Source organism: Mandrillus leucophaeus, unplaced genomic scaffold (assembly GCF_000951045.1).
Source record: "Mandrillus leucophaeus isolate KB7577 unplaced genomic scaffold, Mleu.le_1.0 Scaffold731, whole genome shotgun sequence".
NCBI classification, from domain to species: domain Eukaryota; kingdom Metazoa; phylum Chordata; class Mammalia; order Primates; family Cercopithecidae; genus Mandrillus; species Mandrillus leucophaeus.
Genome location: NW_012107931.1, coordinates 618,757 through 630,785, shown reverse-complemented (window position 1 = coordinate 630,785; position 12,029 = coordinate 618,757).

The following is a 12,029-nucleotide window of genomic DNA, read 5'->3' as shown; positions in this document are numbered from 1 at the left end:
ATTCTCCCGCCTCAGCCTCCTGAGTAGCTGAGACTACAGCTGCCACCATCCCAGCAAATTTTTTTTTTTTTTTTTTTTTTTTGGCCAGGCTAGTCTCGAACTCCTGACCTCAGGTGATCCACACACCTCGGCCTCCCAAAGTGCAGGGATTACAGGCGTAAGCCACCGCGCCCAGCTTCTTGTTGTCATTATGACAGGCTGCTGAGGGTTCTCTGGACGTGGGAGAAGGTCCAGTGCCGCAGGGTGGGAAGCCCACAAGGCGCTCCAACCTTAGCCCCAGGAAATGGAGACAGAGAAGACAGAGCTGCCTCCTCACTCCTGCGCGTGGATCCAAGAAAGGTCTTCTTCCCCCCAGATCATGCCTCCTACGCTGTCTTTATTGAGAGCAGGTTTTGACAAGGACATGAAGGAGGACGGTGGAGAGAGAATGGGGTCAACCAAGGGCCCTAAGTGATTGTCCCACATCAGTCTCTTACCCTGGGCTGGTGGTGACTTACCCCTTGACAACTTACCTGCCTCTGAAGGTCATGACGTGACCAGAGCAGGGAGATGATAGACTCAGCAGTGACAGTCAACTCCCCAGAGGTGACAATAGGGGTTGGGGAAGGCCGGTGGCAATGGGCGCAGGGCTGGCCTGTGCTGTGGACTCTTCCCAGGACCTTGGTGCAGCCAGCTGCCTCATCGCAGGCCCAAAGCTCTGCCATCTGGCTTCTTGTGATTTCTATTTCGAGGCTCACAGCAAGACCGTCCTCCCCACTCCTCCAGATGTTCCTGTCTCTGCGGACACTGGAGCAGAGGAGGGTGAGAGCCAGTGCTCAGAGCTTCCCAGCCATTTGCCTTCAGGGCCCATGGGCTTGTGAGGAGTCAGGGTGACCCTCATCCAGTTTGCCCGGGACTGACGGGTCCCCCAGGATGCAGGACTTTCAGTGCTAACACTGGGATGGTTCTGGGCAAGCTGAGTGATGGGTCACCAAGGATTCCCAGGATTCCAAGTGGCTCCGGGCTCTTTGTCTCCCTCCATTTGGAGACTGTGTCCGTCCTGCACCCACAAAAGCGTTCAAAATGGATGGGCACTTCAGTTGAATCCATATGTCTGCACCCACAAAAGCGTTCAGTGGCCTCATGGCCCAGGGGCTCTGTGACTGGGTCAGCTGCAACTTGGGATCCCTGATATTTTCTCCCTGGGGCAAGAGTGATGGGTGCTTGGCCTCCACTGTCACAGCCTTTGATGTGATAACAGCGCTGTCATGGGCCACAACCCCCAGTGTGGGCTGAAAACAGCCACAAGCCTGCCTGGACTCGCAGCCACACTGAGATTAGTGCCAGCGAAGTGCCCTCTGTAGGTGGGACAACTGTGCACCCTCGACTCACTCTGCAAGGAGCATAATGACGGCCCTGAGGTGCCAGGGCCTGGGGTCGCGGAGCTCCCATAGCCGAGGATAGTGCTGTTATCACATCATGCCCAGCACTACCATGCCCACCTAATTTTTTTATTTTTAGTAGAGACAGGGTTTCACCATGTTGCCCAGGCTGGTCTTGAACTCCTGGCCTCTACAAGGCCTTTACAAGTGATCCACCCGCCTCGGCCTCCCAAAGTGCTGGGATTACAGGTGTGAACCACCGCTGAGCTATCACTTCCGGCCAGACACCACATTTTTTTTTTATCTACTCATCGGTTGATGGGCACTTCGGTTGAATCCATATGTCTGCAATTGTAAATTGTGTTGCAATAAACATATGCATGCAGATGTCTTTTTTTAATTAGTATTTAATGACTGAATTTCCTTTGGGTAGATACTTAGTAGTGGAATTGCTCGATTGAATGGTAGATCTACTTTTAGTTCTTCGAGAAATCTCTATACTGCTTTCCTTAGAGGTTGTGTTAATTTACATTCTCACCAGCAGGGTACGGGCATTCTTTTTCTACCACATTCGTGCCAACATCTATCATTTTTTGACTTTTCGGTAATGGCTATTCTGGCTGGGGTAAAGTGGTATTTCGCTGTGGTTTTAATTTGCATTTCCCTGATGATTAGTGATATTGAACATTTTTTCATACATTTGTTGGTTATTTGCATATCTTTTTTGAAAAATGTCTGTTCATGCCATTTGCCTACTTTTGTAATGTGATTATTTGGGGTTTTTTCTTGCTGATTTGTTTTAGTTCCTCGTAGATTCTAAATATTAGTGCTTTATCAGAGGCATAGCTTGCAAATATTTTCTCCCATTCTGTAGGTTGTCTGTTTCCTCTGTTGATAATTTCTTTTGTTGGGCAGCTTTTTAGTTTAATTAGGTCCCATTTATTTTTGTTGTTATTGTTGTTGCATTTGCTTTTGGGGTCTTAGTCCTAAATTCTTTGTCTAGGCCTGTTCAGAAGAGTTTTTCCTAGGTTTTCTTCTAGAATTTTTATGGTTGCAGGTCTTAGATTTAAGTCTTTCATCCATGTTGAGTTGATTTATGTATACAGTGAGAGATGGGGATCCAGATGGGGATCTACACGTAGCAATCCGATTTTCCCAGCAGCATTTATTGAATAGGATATCCTTTCCCTAGTGTGTGTTTTTGTGTGCTTTTTGAAGATTAGTTGGATATAAGTATTTGGCTTTATTTCTGGATTCTCTATTCTGTCACATTGGTCTTATGTGTCTATTTCTGTATCAGTACCATGCTGTTTTAGTTACTATAGTCTTATAATATATAATTTGAAGTTGGGTAATGTAATGCCACCAGATTTGTTCTTTTTGCTTAGGATTGCTTTAGCTATATGTGCTCTTTTTTGGTTCCATGTGAATATTTTAGGTTGAGGGTTTTTCTAATTCTGTAAAAAATGACCTTGGTATTTTGACAGGAATTGTATTGAATCTACATATTGCTTTGGGCAGTATGGTCATTTTCACATTGATTCTTCTAATTCATGAGCATGGAATGTTTTTCCATTTGGTTATGTCATCTATGATTTCTTTCATCTACTTGCTTTCATGGTTCTCCTTGTAGAGACCTTTCATCTCTTTGGTTAAGTATATTCCTAGGGTTTTTGTTTGTTTGTTTGTTTTGTTTTGTTTTTTTGAGACAGAGTTTCGCCCTTATTGCCCAGGCTAGAGTGCAACGGCACGATCTTGGCTCACCACAACCTCTGCCTCCAAGGTTCAAGCGATTCTTCTGCCTCAGCCTCCCCAGTAGCTGCGGTTACAGGTATGCACCACCACGCCCAGCTAATTTTGTATTTTTAGTACAGACGGGGTTTCTCCATGTTGGTCAAGCTGGTCTTGAACTCCTGACCTTAGGTAATCCACCCGCCTTGGCCTCCCAAAGTGCTGGGATTACAGGCATGAGCCACCGCACCGGCCTTTTTGGTAGCTATTATAAAAGGAACTGAGTTCTTGATTTGACTCTCAACTTGGTTATTGTTGGTGTATAGCAGTGCTACTCATTTGTGTACATTGATTTTGTAACCTGAGAATTTGTTTATCAAATCTAGGTGTCTTTTGGATGAGTCTTTGGGATTTTCTAGGTATAAGGTCATATCATGGCAGAGATAGTTTGACTTCTTCTTTTACAATCTGGATGCCCTTTATTTCTTTCTCTTGCCTGATTTCTCTGGCTAGGACTTTCAGTACTGCGTTGAATAGAAGTAGTAAAAGTGGGCATTCAGGTCTTGTTCCAGTTCTTCGGGGGAATGTTTTCAACTTTCCCCCATTCAGAAGGATGTTGGCGGTGGGTTTGTTGTATGTGGCATTTATTATTTTGAGCTATGTTCCTTCTATGCCTAGTTTGTTGAGAGTTTTTATCATAAAGTGATGCTGAATTTTATGGAATACTTTTTCTGTATCTATTGAGATAATCGTATGGTTTTGTTTTTAATTCTGTTTATGTGGTGAATCACACTTATTGACTTGTGTATGTTGAACTATCCCTGCATCCCTGGGATGGAACCCACTTAATCATGGTAAATTATCTTTTTGATGTGCTGTTGGATTCACTTTGCTAGAACTTTGTTGAGGATTCTTGTATCTGTGTTCATCAAAGATATTGGTCTGTGGTTTTCTTTGCTGTGTTTTTTCCTGGCTTTGTTATCAGGTGATATAATTGGCTTCATAGAATGAGTTAGGGAGGGTTTCCTCCTTAATCTTTTGGAATTGTTTCTGTAGGATTGATAGCAATTCTTCTTGGAATATCTAGTAGGATTTGGCTATGATTCCACTGGGTCCTGGGCTTTTTGATGTTGGGAGATTTTTTATTACTCATTCAATCTCACTGCTTGCTATTGGTCTGTTCAAGATTTATATTTCTTCCCGATTCAAGCTGGGTGGAGGTGGGATTTGGGGTTAATTTTGTTTTGTTTTGCTGAGGTCAGTGGGAAGAGTCAGCTCAGAAGCTGAAAAGCAGCCTGGAATCCCAGTCCACCAACCCCTTGCTTTTCCCCCATCTAGCCCAGCCTCAGTTTATTCTCCCAGCAAAAGAAAGAAACCAAAGCACTACTGGCAGATCTTCACAGGTTTATGTGTGGGTTTGAGGCCTGAGCCAACTAAGCACATATTTTGAACATCCCACTTTTCAACAATGAAAAATTATTTCTCATTTCCTTTCTGCTAATTAACAAGATTCCAGCATCTATTTCTGTAACAGTTATTAGGCTCTCAGGTCCCTCCTCTGGAGAGAGAAACCCCAATTAGGGGCCTTCAAATGCTAACCAAACCACCTTTCATGCAGATTAGAGTACTTTTTTTTTTTTTTTAGACGGAATTTTGTTCTTGTTGCCCAGGCTGGAGTGCAATGGCACAATCTCAGCTCACTGCAACCTCTGCCTCTGGGATTCAAGAGATTCTCCTGCCTCAGCCTCCCGAGTAGTTGGCCACCACATCTGGCTAATTTTGCATTTTTAGTAGAAACAGGGTTTCTCCATGTTGGTCAGGCTGGTCTCAAACTCCTGACCTCAGGTGATCTGCTCGCCTCTGCCTCCCAAAGTGTTGGGATTACCAGCGTGAGCCACCACACCGGCCCCTAGAGTTACTTATAAATGCGTTCATACTACTATTTACACTGAAATCTTTTTAGCCTAAGTAACCATAAAGATAACACAAAACCAACCTTTGGCAAGTTGCTTCCAGCACCTCAGTTTTCTGTTCTATGAGACAGAATTAATGGTGCGCATCCCAAAGGCTGTTGTGAGGGTCCCAGGGTGATTCAGAAACAGGGTAGAAGGAATGTGCACAATGAACCCAAGCTTTGTTTTGAACCAGAAGGTGAGCTCTGTGACAGCAGGATTTTCCCCAGGTCCTAGAACGGAGGGCATGGATCGGGGCCTCAAATAGCGTGCTGGATAAATGAATGAATGAACCAGGACATTTTTTCAGAAATCCCTAAACTGACAGAAAGACCCCAGGGCCACAAGCTCCCCCTGTGCCTTGAGCAAGTGACTCGGCCTCCTCGGACAGGCGTCCCCTCAGGACCTCTGAGTTTCCTCCAGACTCTACCCCACAGTGAACAGACCAAGCCACACACAAAAGTACACAGGCCCAAAGAAGGAGGCCCAGGATTGCTCAGGGTCCCTAACCTGCCCCAGGAGCCCTCCTTCCTTGCACACCAGCCCAGCTGCCCACAGGTGCTGCAGGCGCCAGCTGCACTCGCACACTCTGGAAGGAGGCTGCTAGTCAGAATTAATAATAATAGTAATTCATCCGCTCTTCCTCAACCCCTCAGCTGTGGAGGGCCAGGAGCCCAAAAGGAGGTGGGAAGAGGCCAGGCGGCGGGAGGCAGGGCAGAGCGAGTCATGCAGCTCTGGGGACTCTCTCGGGGGATTCTCAATGAGGATTGTGGGCCAAGGAATATGAATGACACGGCCCAGGGCGTCCAAAGGATAACTGCCATTCTGTATGAAATATGAGTCTGAGCCCCTCCCAGGCTGTGAACCCTGATGGCAGGGGCCATGCGGTCAGGTCTTACAGCGGAAGAAATGGGAAACCTCTTGCCACTGAGGTTCCTAAATCACTCTGGGTAAATAAGCAAAGGAAAACCTCCCCACGACCCCAGGCAGAGCTTTGACAACAAATCAAAGGTCAGCAAAGCCATAAATCTACTGCCTTTGCCACAAACAGATCATGAAGAGCTATTTTGAAAATGACTGGGCCAAAAAAATTCCCTGGAGCCGAATCAGCTCAAAGAGCTCAAACAGAGAACGGGAAAATCTTCCCCCTCTTTCCCAAGAGACCAGACCATGAGGCCTCAGAGCCAAGCACCCACAGTGAGGGCTGCCTCCTTGCACTGATGAGAGCACAGTCCCTAATGCCCGACCCAGGACCGTGTTCGCAACCTTGGGGGCTGCAGACTGACAGGTCTTCCCCCAATAGCCACTGCAGCCTGCAGCTGGCGGCTTCCTACAGGAGCCCCCCAAGATTCTTCACTCCCCGCCCCAGAAGCGAGGGCCCGCACAGGGTTTTCTAGCAGGGCAACCAGGCACGCTGCTCACCTGGACTGTGCGCGTGGGTTCAGCTCTGACAGCCCTGGTGCTAGCCAGGGACCTGGTCCACGAGAATTTTCTTTCCATGAAATATGTACACATGCCTGTATGTGTGGAAAACGGCCTGAAAGGATCCACACTAGTATTATCAGATGTCACTGCAAGATCCCTGAATTTTACAATGGCTACATTCTGTACAATAATTTTTTACAAAGATGACTGAATTTTCTGAATAATGAATGTGTGTGTTATACTTTTAAATATAGCACTGTTTGGTAAAATTTTTTTCATGTTACCAAAGTTATTAAATACAGAGATTTAGAAAAATAGAAAAATAGAAAAATAGAAACCAAAATGGGGAGAAGATCACCTGTATTAAAAAGAAGATCTTTTTAATAAAAAAAGATTATATAGGACATTCTTTTCTTTTCTTTTCTTTTTTGAAACAGAGTTTCGCTCTTGTTGCCCAGGCTGGAGTGCAATGGCACGATCTCAGCTCACCACAACTTCTGTTTCCCAGGTTCAAGCAATTCTCCTGCCTCAACCTTCTGAGTAGCTGGGATTACAGGTGCATGCTACCACACCAGCTAATGTTTGTATTTTTAGTAGAGGCAGGCTTTCTCCATGTTGGTCAGGCTGGTCTCAGACTCCCAACCTCAGGTGATCTGCCCGCCTCAGCCCCCCAAGTGCTGGGATTACAGGCATGAGCCACTGTGCTCGGCTGGGACATTCTCGTTTATAACCTACTTCGCTGCTTCACAACACGTGCTCAACACTTTCTAGCTCATGAGCATCCTTTGCAATATCATTTTAATGCCCTGTGGTATTCCAGTCAGTGGATGTACCATGCTTCATTTAACTCATTCTTTCCTTCAGGATTTTCAATCAGCAAGTGTTTCTCTCTAGGCTTCCACAGGCAGATTGTCATGAGTGCTATTCTCCAAATATGTCAACCACGTGCAAACGGTGGGATCATGCTTTCTTGTCCCTAGAAGTTAGGTGTTGCCATGTGACTTGTTTGGGCCAGTGAAACGGAAGCAGCAATGACATCTGGACAGAAGCTTCAGGGTCCAGTGCACATTTCTGAACATTCTCTTTCCTGGAGGTAACTCACTGTGAGGCTGGGGGCAGAAGCGGCTTCCACCCAGGTCTCTGCATGCAAGCCCCAGCCAACCTACCATGGGCATCTAGCACAAACCAATAATCAACTCAGTGGTCTCACTCACCAGAATTCAGGCCTGCATTGTTTCTGAGCTTGTCCTGACTGACTGGCCTCAGGGCTGATGCAGGAACAAGGTTGAGACAGAATCCCAACCCTCCGAGTGTGCGTGGACCAGCTGGGGAAGTCCAGCCTACATGTAAGGGAAGAGTTCAATGATGCACAACAAGTAACCATTCAAAGCAGAACTGTTGCCAGCGTGCCGCGGAGCAGAGTGGATCAGTTCTGCCCTGAAAGGACAGCGTTGAAGCAGTCTGAGAATAAGGGGGGCTCCTGGCACTGGAATGGCCTGGGCAGATGCCCTGGAAGAAGGGTCAAGGGGAGGCCTCTGAAGGATGGGGAGATTTGAGGTGTATGGAGATAACAGATGGAGAAGGGTGGGAGAGCAAAGGGGTCATGATGAAGCAAAACACAGAGCCCAGAGGACTGCAGGTGGGTGATTGCTGTGAAGTCGGAGCTCCAAAGAACTGAGAACTGGAGACAGCCTCCGAGAAAGAGCAAGGACCCAGATGGGGAAATCACCCCCGTCAGGGGAGGAACCTCAACCTCCTCCTGTGCTTCCCAGGCTTCTTTTTGGGGGAAATGTTTCTGTAACTGCCACATTCAGGAATGCCCTCTGTGAAGCCTAACTTTGGAGGCTTAATCTGGCTTGATGTCATCACACGTATGTTATAATCAGGAGTAAGACTGACTGCAGATAAAGTCAAAACCACTGTGATTTGCTAATTCTATTTCAGTAATCACTCTCAACAGCCAGCCACAGGTCCTGGCCACACTTCAGTGTCGTCAGCTAGTGCCACTCAGCCAGTGTCAGTCAGCCAGTGTCAGCCAGTGTTAGTCAGTCAGTGTGTCAGCCAGCCAGTGTCAGCCAGTGTGTCAGCCACTGTCAACCAATGTCAGCCAGTGTGTCAGTCAGCCAGTGTCAGTCAGCCCATGTGTCAGCCAGTGTCAGTCAATGTCAGCCAGTGTGTCAGTCAGCCAGTGTCAGTCAGTGTCAGCCAGTGTCAGGCAGCCAGTGTGTCGGCCAGTGTCAGCCAGTGTCAGTCAGTGTCAGTCAGCCAGTGTCAGCCAGCCAGTGTGTCAGCCGGTGTCAGCCAGTGTTAGCCACCCAGTGTTTCAGTCAGCCAGTGTCAGTCAGCCAATGTGAGTCAGTGTCAGTTGGCCAATCATTGTGTCTGTCAGCTAGTTGGTCAATCAGTGTTCATCCATTAGTCTGTCAGTGTCAGTCTGTCAATCAGTGTCAGTCAGTCATTGTCAGTCACTTGGTCAGTCAGACAGTGTCAATGAATCAGTGTTAGCCAGCCAGCCCATCACTGTCAGTCAGTCCATGTCAGCCAGCCAGTTAATAAGCACAGTGTTCAGGTGGTTTCTGAGCACTGGGCCTGTTTGCCTTTCTGTTTATTTAACCAGCACCTTTCCTGTTTCTGGGCATTTGAATAGGTGTGTGTCATCCCTCCGTGAGGACAGAGAACTGTCCCCAGGAACTCAGGACAAATTAATTACCCAGCTGGGTAATTAAAGGACCAAGGTCACCTTCTGACTCTGCAGAGCCTCTTCCTCCCCGACAGGGGTTTTTGGTGGTGTGCCACAGCAGGGCTCCTCTGGCCACAGTCTCAGCATTGGCGAGATTAACATGATGATACCTCTGGCTCTGTGGCAGCGGCCCTTCCACCTTCCTCCCATAGGAGACCATGTTGTCTATGGATGGGCGGACACAAGGGTTTTCCTAACAGAGCCGCTGCTTTCTCACATAGGACCAGGGTAGAGGGTGGAGGAGGGCAGGGCCATGCCGAGCCTTGGTGTGGTACCCAGGTTTGCACATTGCTGTGGGCATCTGCATTGTCTGCTTAAACAGTGTCCCCCCTTCTCTGAGGGCACTGCTTATCTCCCTCTCCCCAGCCCCCACCAACCACATGGGTTCAGAGATGAGGTGAGGAGCCACAGGTGGGCCTGAGATCCAGGCTGGACCAATTGTAGTACTTCCTCATCCCACAGTGATTGGTCCAGGGATGGGCACGTGACCCAAGCCAGGCCAACCAGAATCCTTCCCCAGGATCTTTCTGAGGCAGTCTCCTCAAGTCCTTTAGTTGGAAAGATATGTGCTTAAGCCGGCCAGGAGAATGACTCTCAATGTGCAGGAAAAACCTTGGAAGGAGAGAATAAACAGAAGGTAACAGGTGCAGAAAGAAACAGACAAGAGTCTTGACAGGGCGGCCGAGCGCGGTGGCTCAAGCCTGTAATCCCAGCACTTTGGGAGGCCGAGACGGGCGGATCACAAGGTCAGGAGATCGAGACCATCCTGGCTAACACAATGAAACCCCGTCTCCACTAAAAAATACAAAAAACTAGCCGGGCGAGGTGGCGGGCGCCTGTAGTCCCAGCTACTTGGGAGGCTGAGGCAGGAGAATGGCGGGAACCCGGGAGGCGGAGCTTGCAGTGAGCTGAGATCCGGCCACTGCACTCCAGCCTGGGTGACAGAGCGAGACTCGGCCTCAAAAAAAAATAAATAAATAAATAAAATAAAAAAATAAAAAATAAAAAAAATAAAAAAGAGTCTTGACAGGGTTTTGAGGTCCTAATTCCAGTCAACTCCACAGCTGCCTTCTACCCCTGGCCTCCTGCCATTTGGTTTTGTGAACCACACTTGTAGCCAAGAACCTTGGCTAATACAAACTAGTATAATTCTAGAGCTACCCCGACTGACATCTCTCACTCATTTGGAAGTGGACAACCCAGAGTGTGATTTACCCAAGCCCCTTGACTTCTCCCCTTCCAGGGAAAGCCAAGGGAGTCCCACTTAGTCCTCAGGTGGCTGCAGTGAGCAAACCCTCAGGTAGAGGCTGGGGGACCAGCACCTGCTCCAATGCCATGGCCTTTTCTAGCAGTGAAGCACACGCATCTTGGCCTCTGACTTCTTTCAGTCAATGTTTTGTTCTGAACACACTCTCAGCACTGAGAATGTTCTCTTTCTTGTCTTTTAGGTAACTCCATGCAGGGCTAGATTCCTGGGTATGTGACCTGTGCTATCGCACAGGGCCGTATGCTTAGAAGGAACCCGTGTTTGGTTTCATGCTCTGCCGACATCTTGAAATTGTTATACATTTTGAATAGGGAATCTTGCAGTTTGATTTTGCTTAGAGTCCCACAGATTATGCCACTGGTCCCAGCTCTGTGCCATCCCTCTTGGTAGGATCTGTGATTCCAAGGAATTGCTCCAGTTTCCAGAACTCCTCTCCCAATCACCCTATTTTGTGTCTTCTTTACCTTAATGCCTCCCTGACTTCTATGGTCTTCTCCCCACCACACCCCATAGGTGGACTCTTTCCCCCAGAAGCCCACAGCCTCTGTGGCCTCATCTGAGCTGTGTCCATGCCAGCCACAGCTGGGGCATGGCTCCTCAGCTGAGCTCCATGTCAAACCAAAGCTGGATCCATTTTATTTGGAAGAATGCCAATTAGAGTGGCTTGTCTTGCTTCCACCCCTCAACCCCCGACATTCTGCAGTTCTGCCCCAAACCCCCTTCCAGAGGCCCCTGGAAAGGCTGCCCCAAGGCAAACCCAGGACGGCAACGGCCTCTGGTTTGATCAGTCGAGGAGAGCTCTGCTGCAGGTTTAAACAAGAAGAGCGACTTCTATAAGTCAACTTCATAGTTCTGTAACGAGGATTTTAGAAGTCTAGGAAATGGGCAAGCAGCCTGTGTCCTTGGGAACTGCCTGCTGCACATCCAGCAAAGGGAGGTCCTTGCCATGGCCTTACTGCTTCTCCTGGAAAAGGTGGATTTGAGCCCCTCACATCCCCCCAGGTGGAACAACACGGAACTGCAGCTGCTGAGACCGGCCACAACCTCAGTCTTCTTCACACCCACTTTTTTTTTTGAGACAGTCTCGCTCTGTCATCCAGGCTGGAGTGCAGTAGCACAATCTCAGTTCACTGCAACCTCCGCCTCCTGGGTTCAAGTGATTCTCCTGCTTCAGCCTCCCGAGTAGCTGGGATTACAGGCATGCCCCACCACGCCCAGCTAATTTTTGTATTTTTAGTAGAGACAGGGTCTCACCATGGTGACCAGGCTGGTCTCGAACTCCTGACCTCATGAAGCCCGCCAAAGTGCTGGAATTACAGACATGAGCCATTGGGCCCAGTCTACACCCACAATTTTTAACAGAACAGACCAATCTGGGGGAAAGTCAGCAGGAGAAACTAATAGACAATTTGACAATAAAGAATCCAGGTGTGGTAAAAATGATTTATTTTTGAAGCACAGTAACAGCTATGCAACTGGGAACATTTCATTTACCTGTCCCATCTATGTTTTTGTGTCACAAAGACATATACTAAGACTTCGGAAAAATTCCA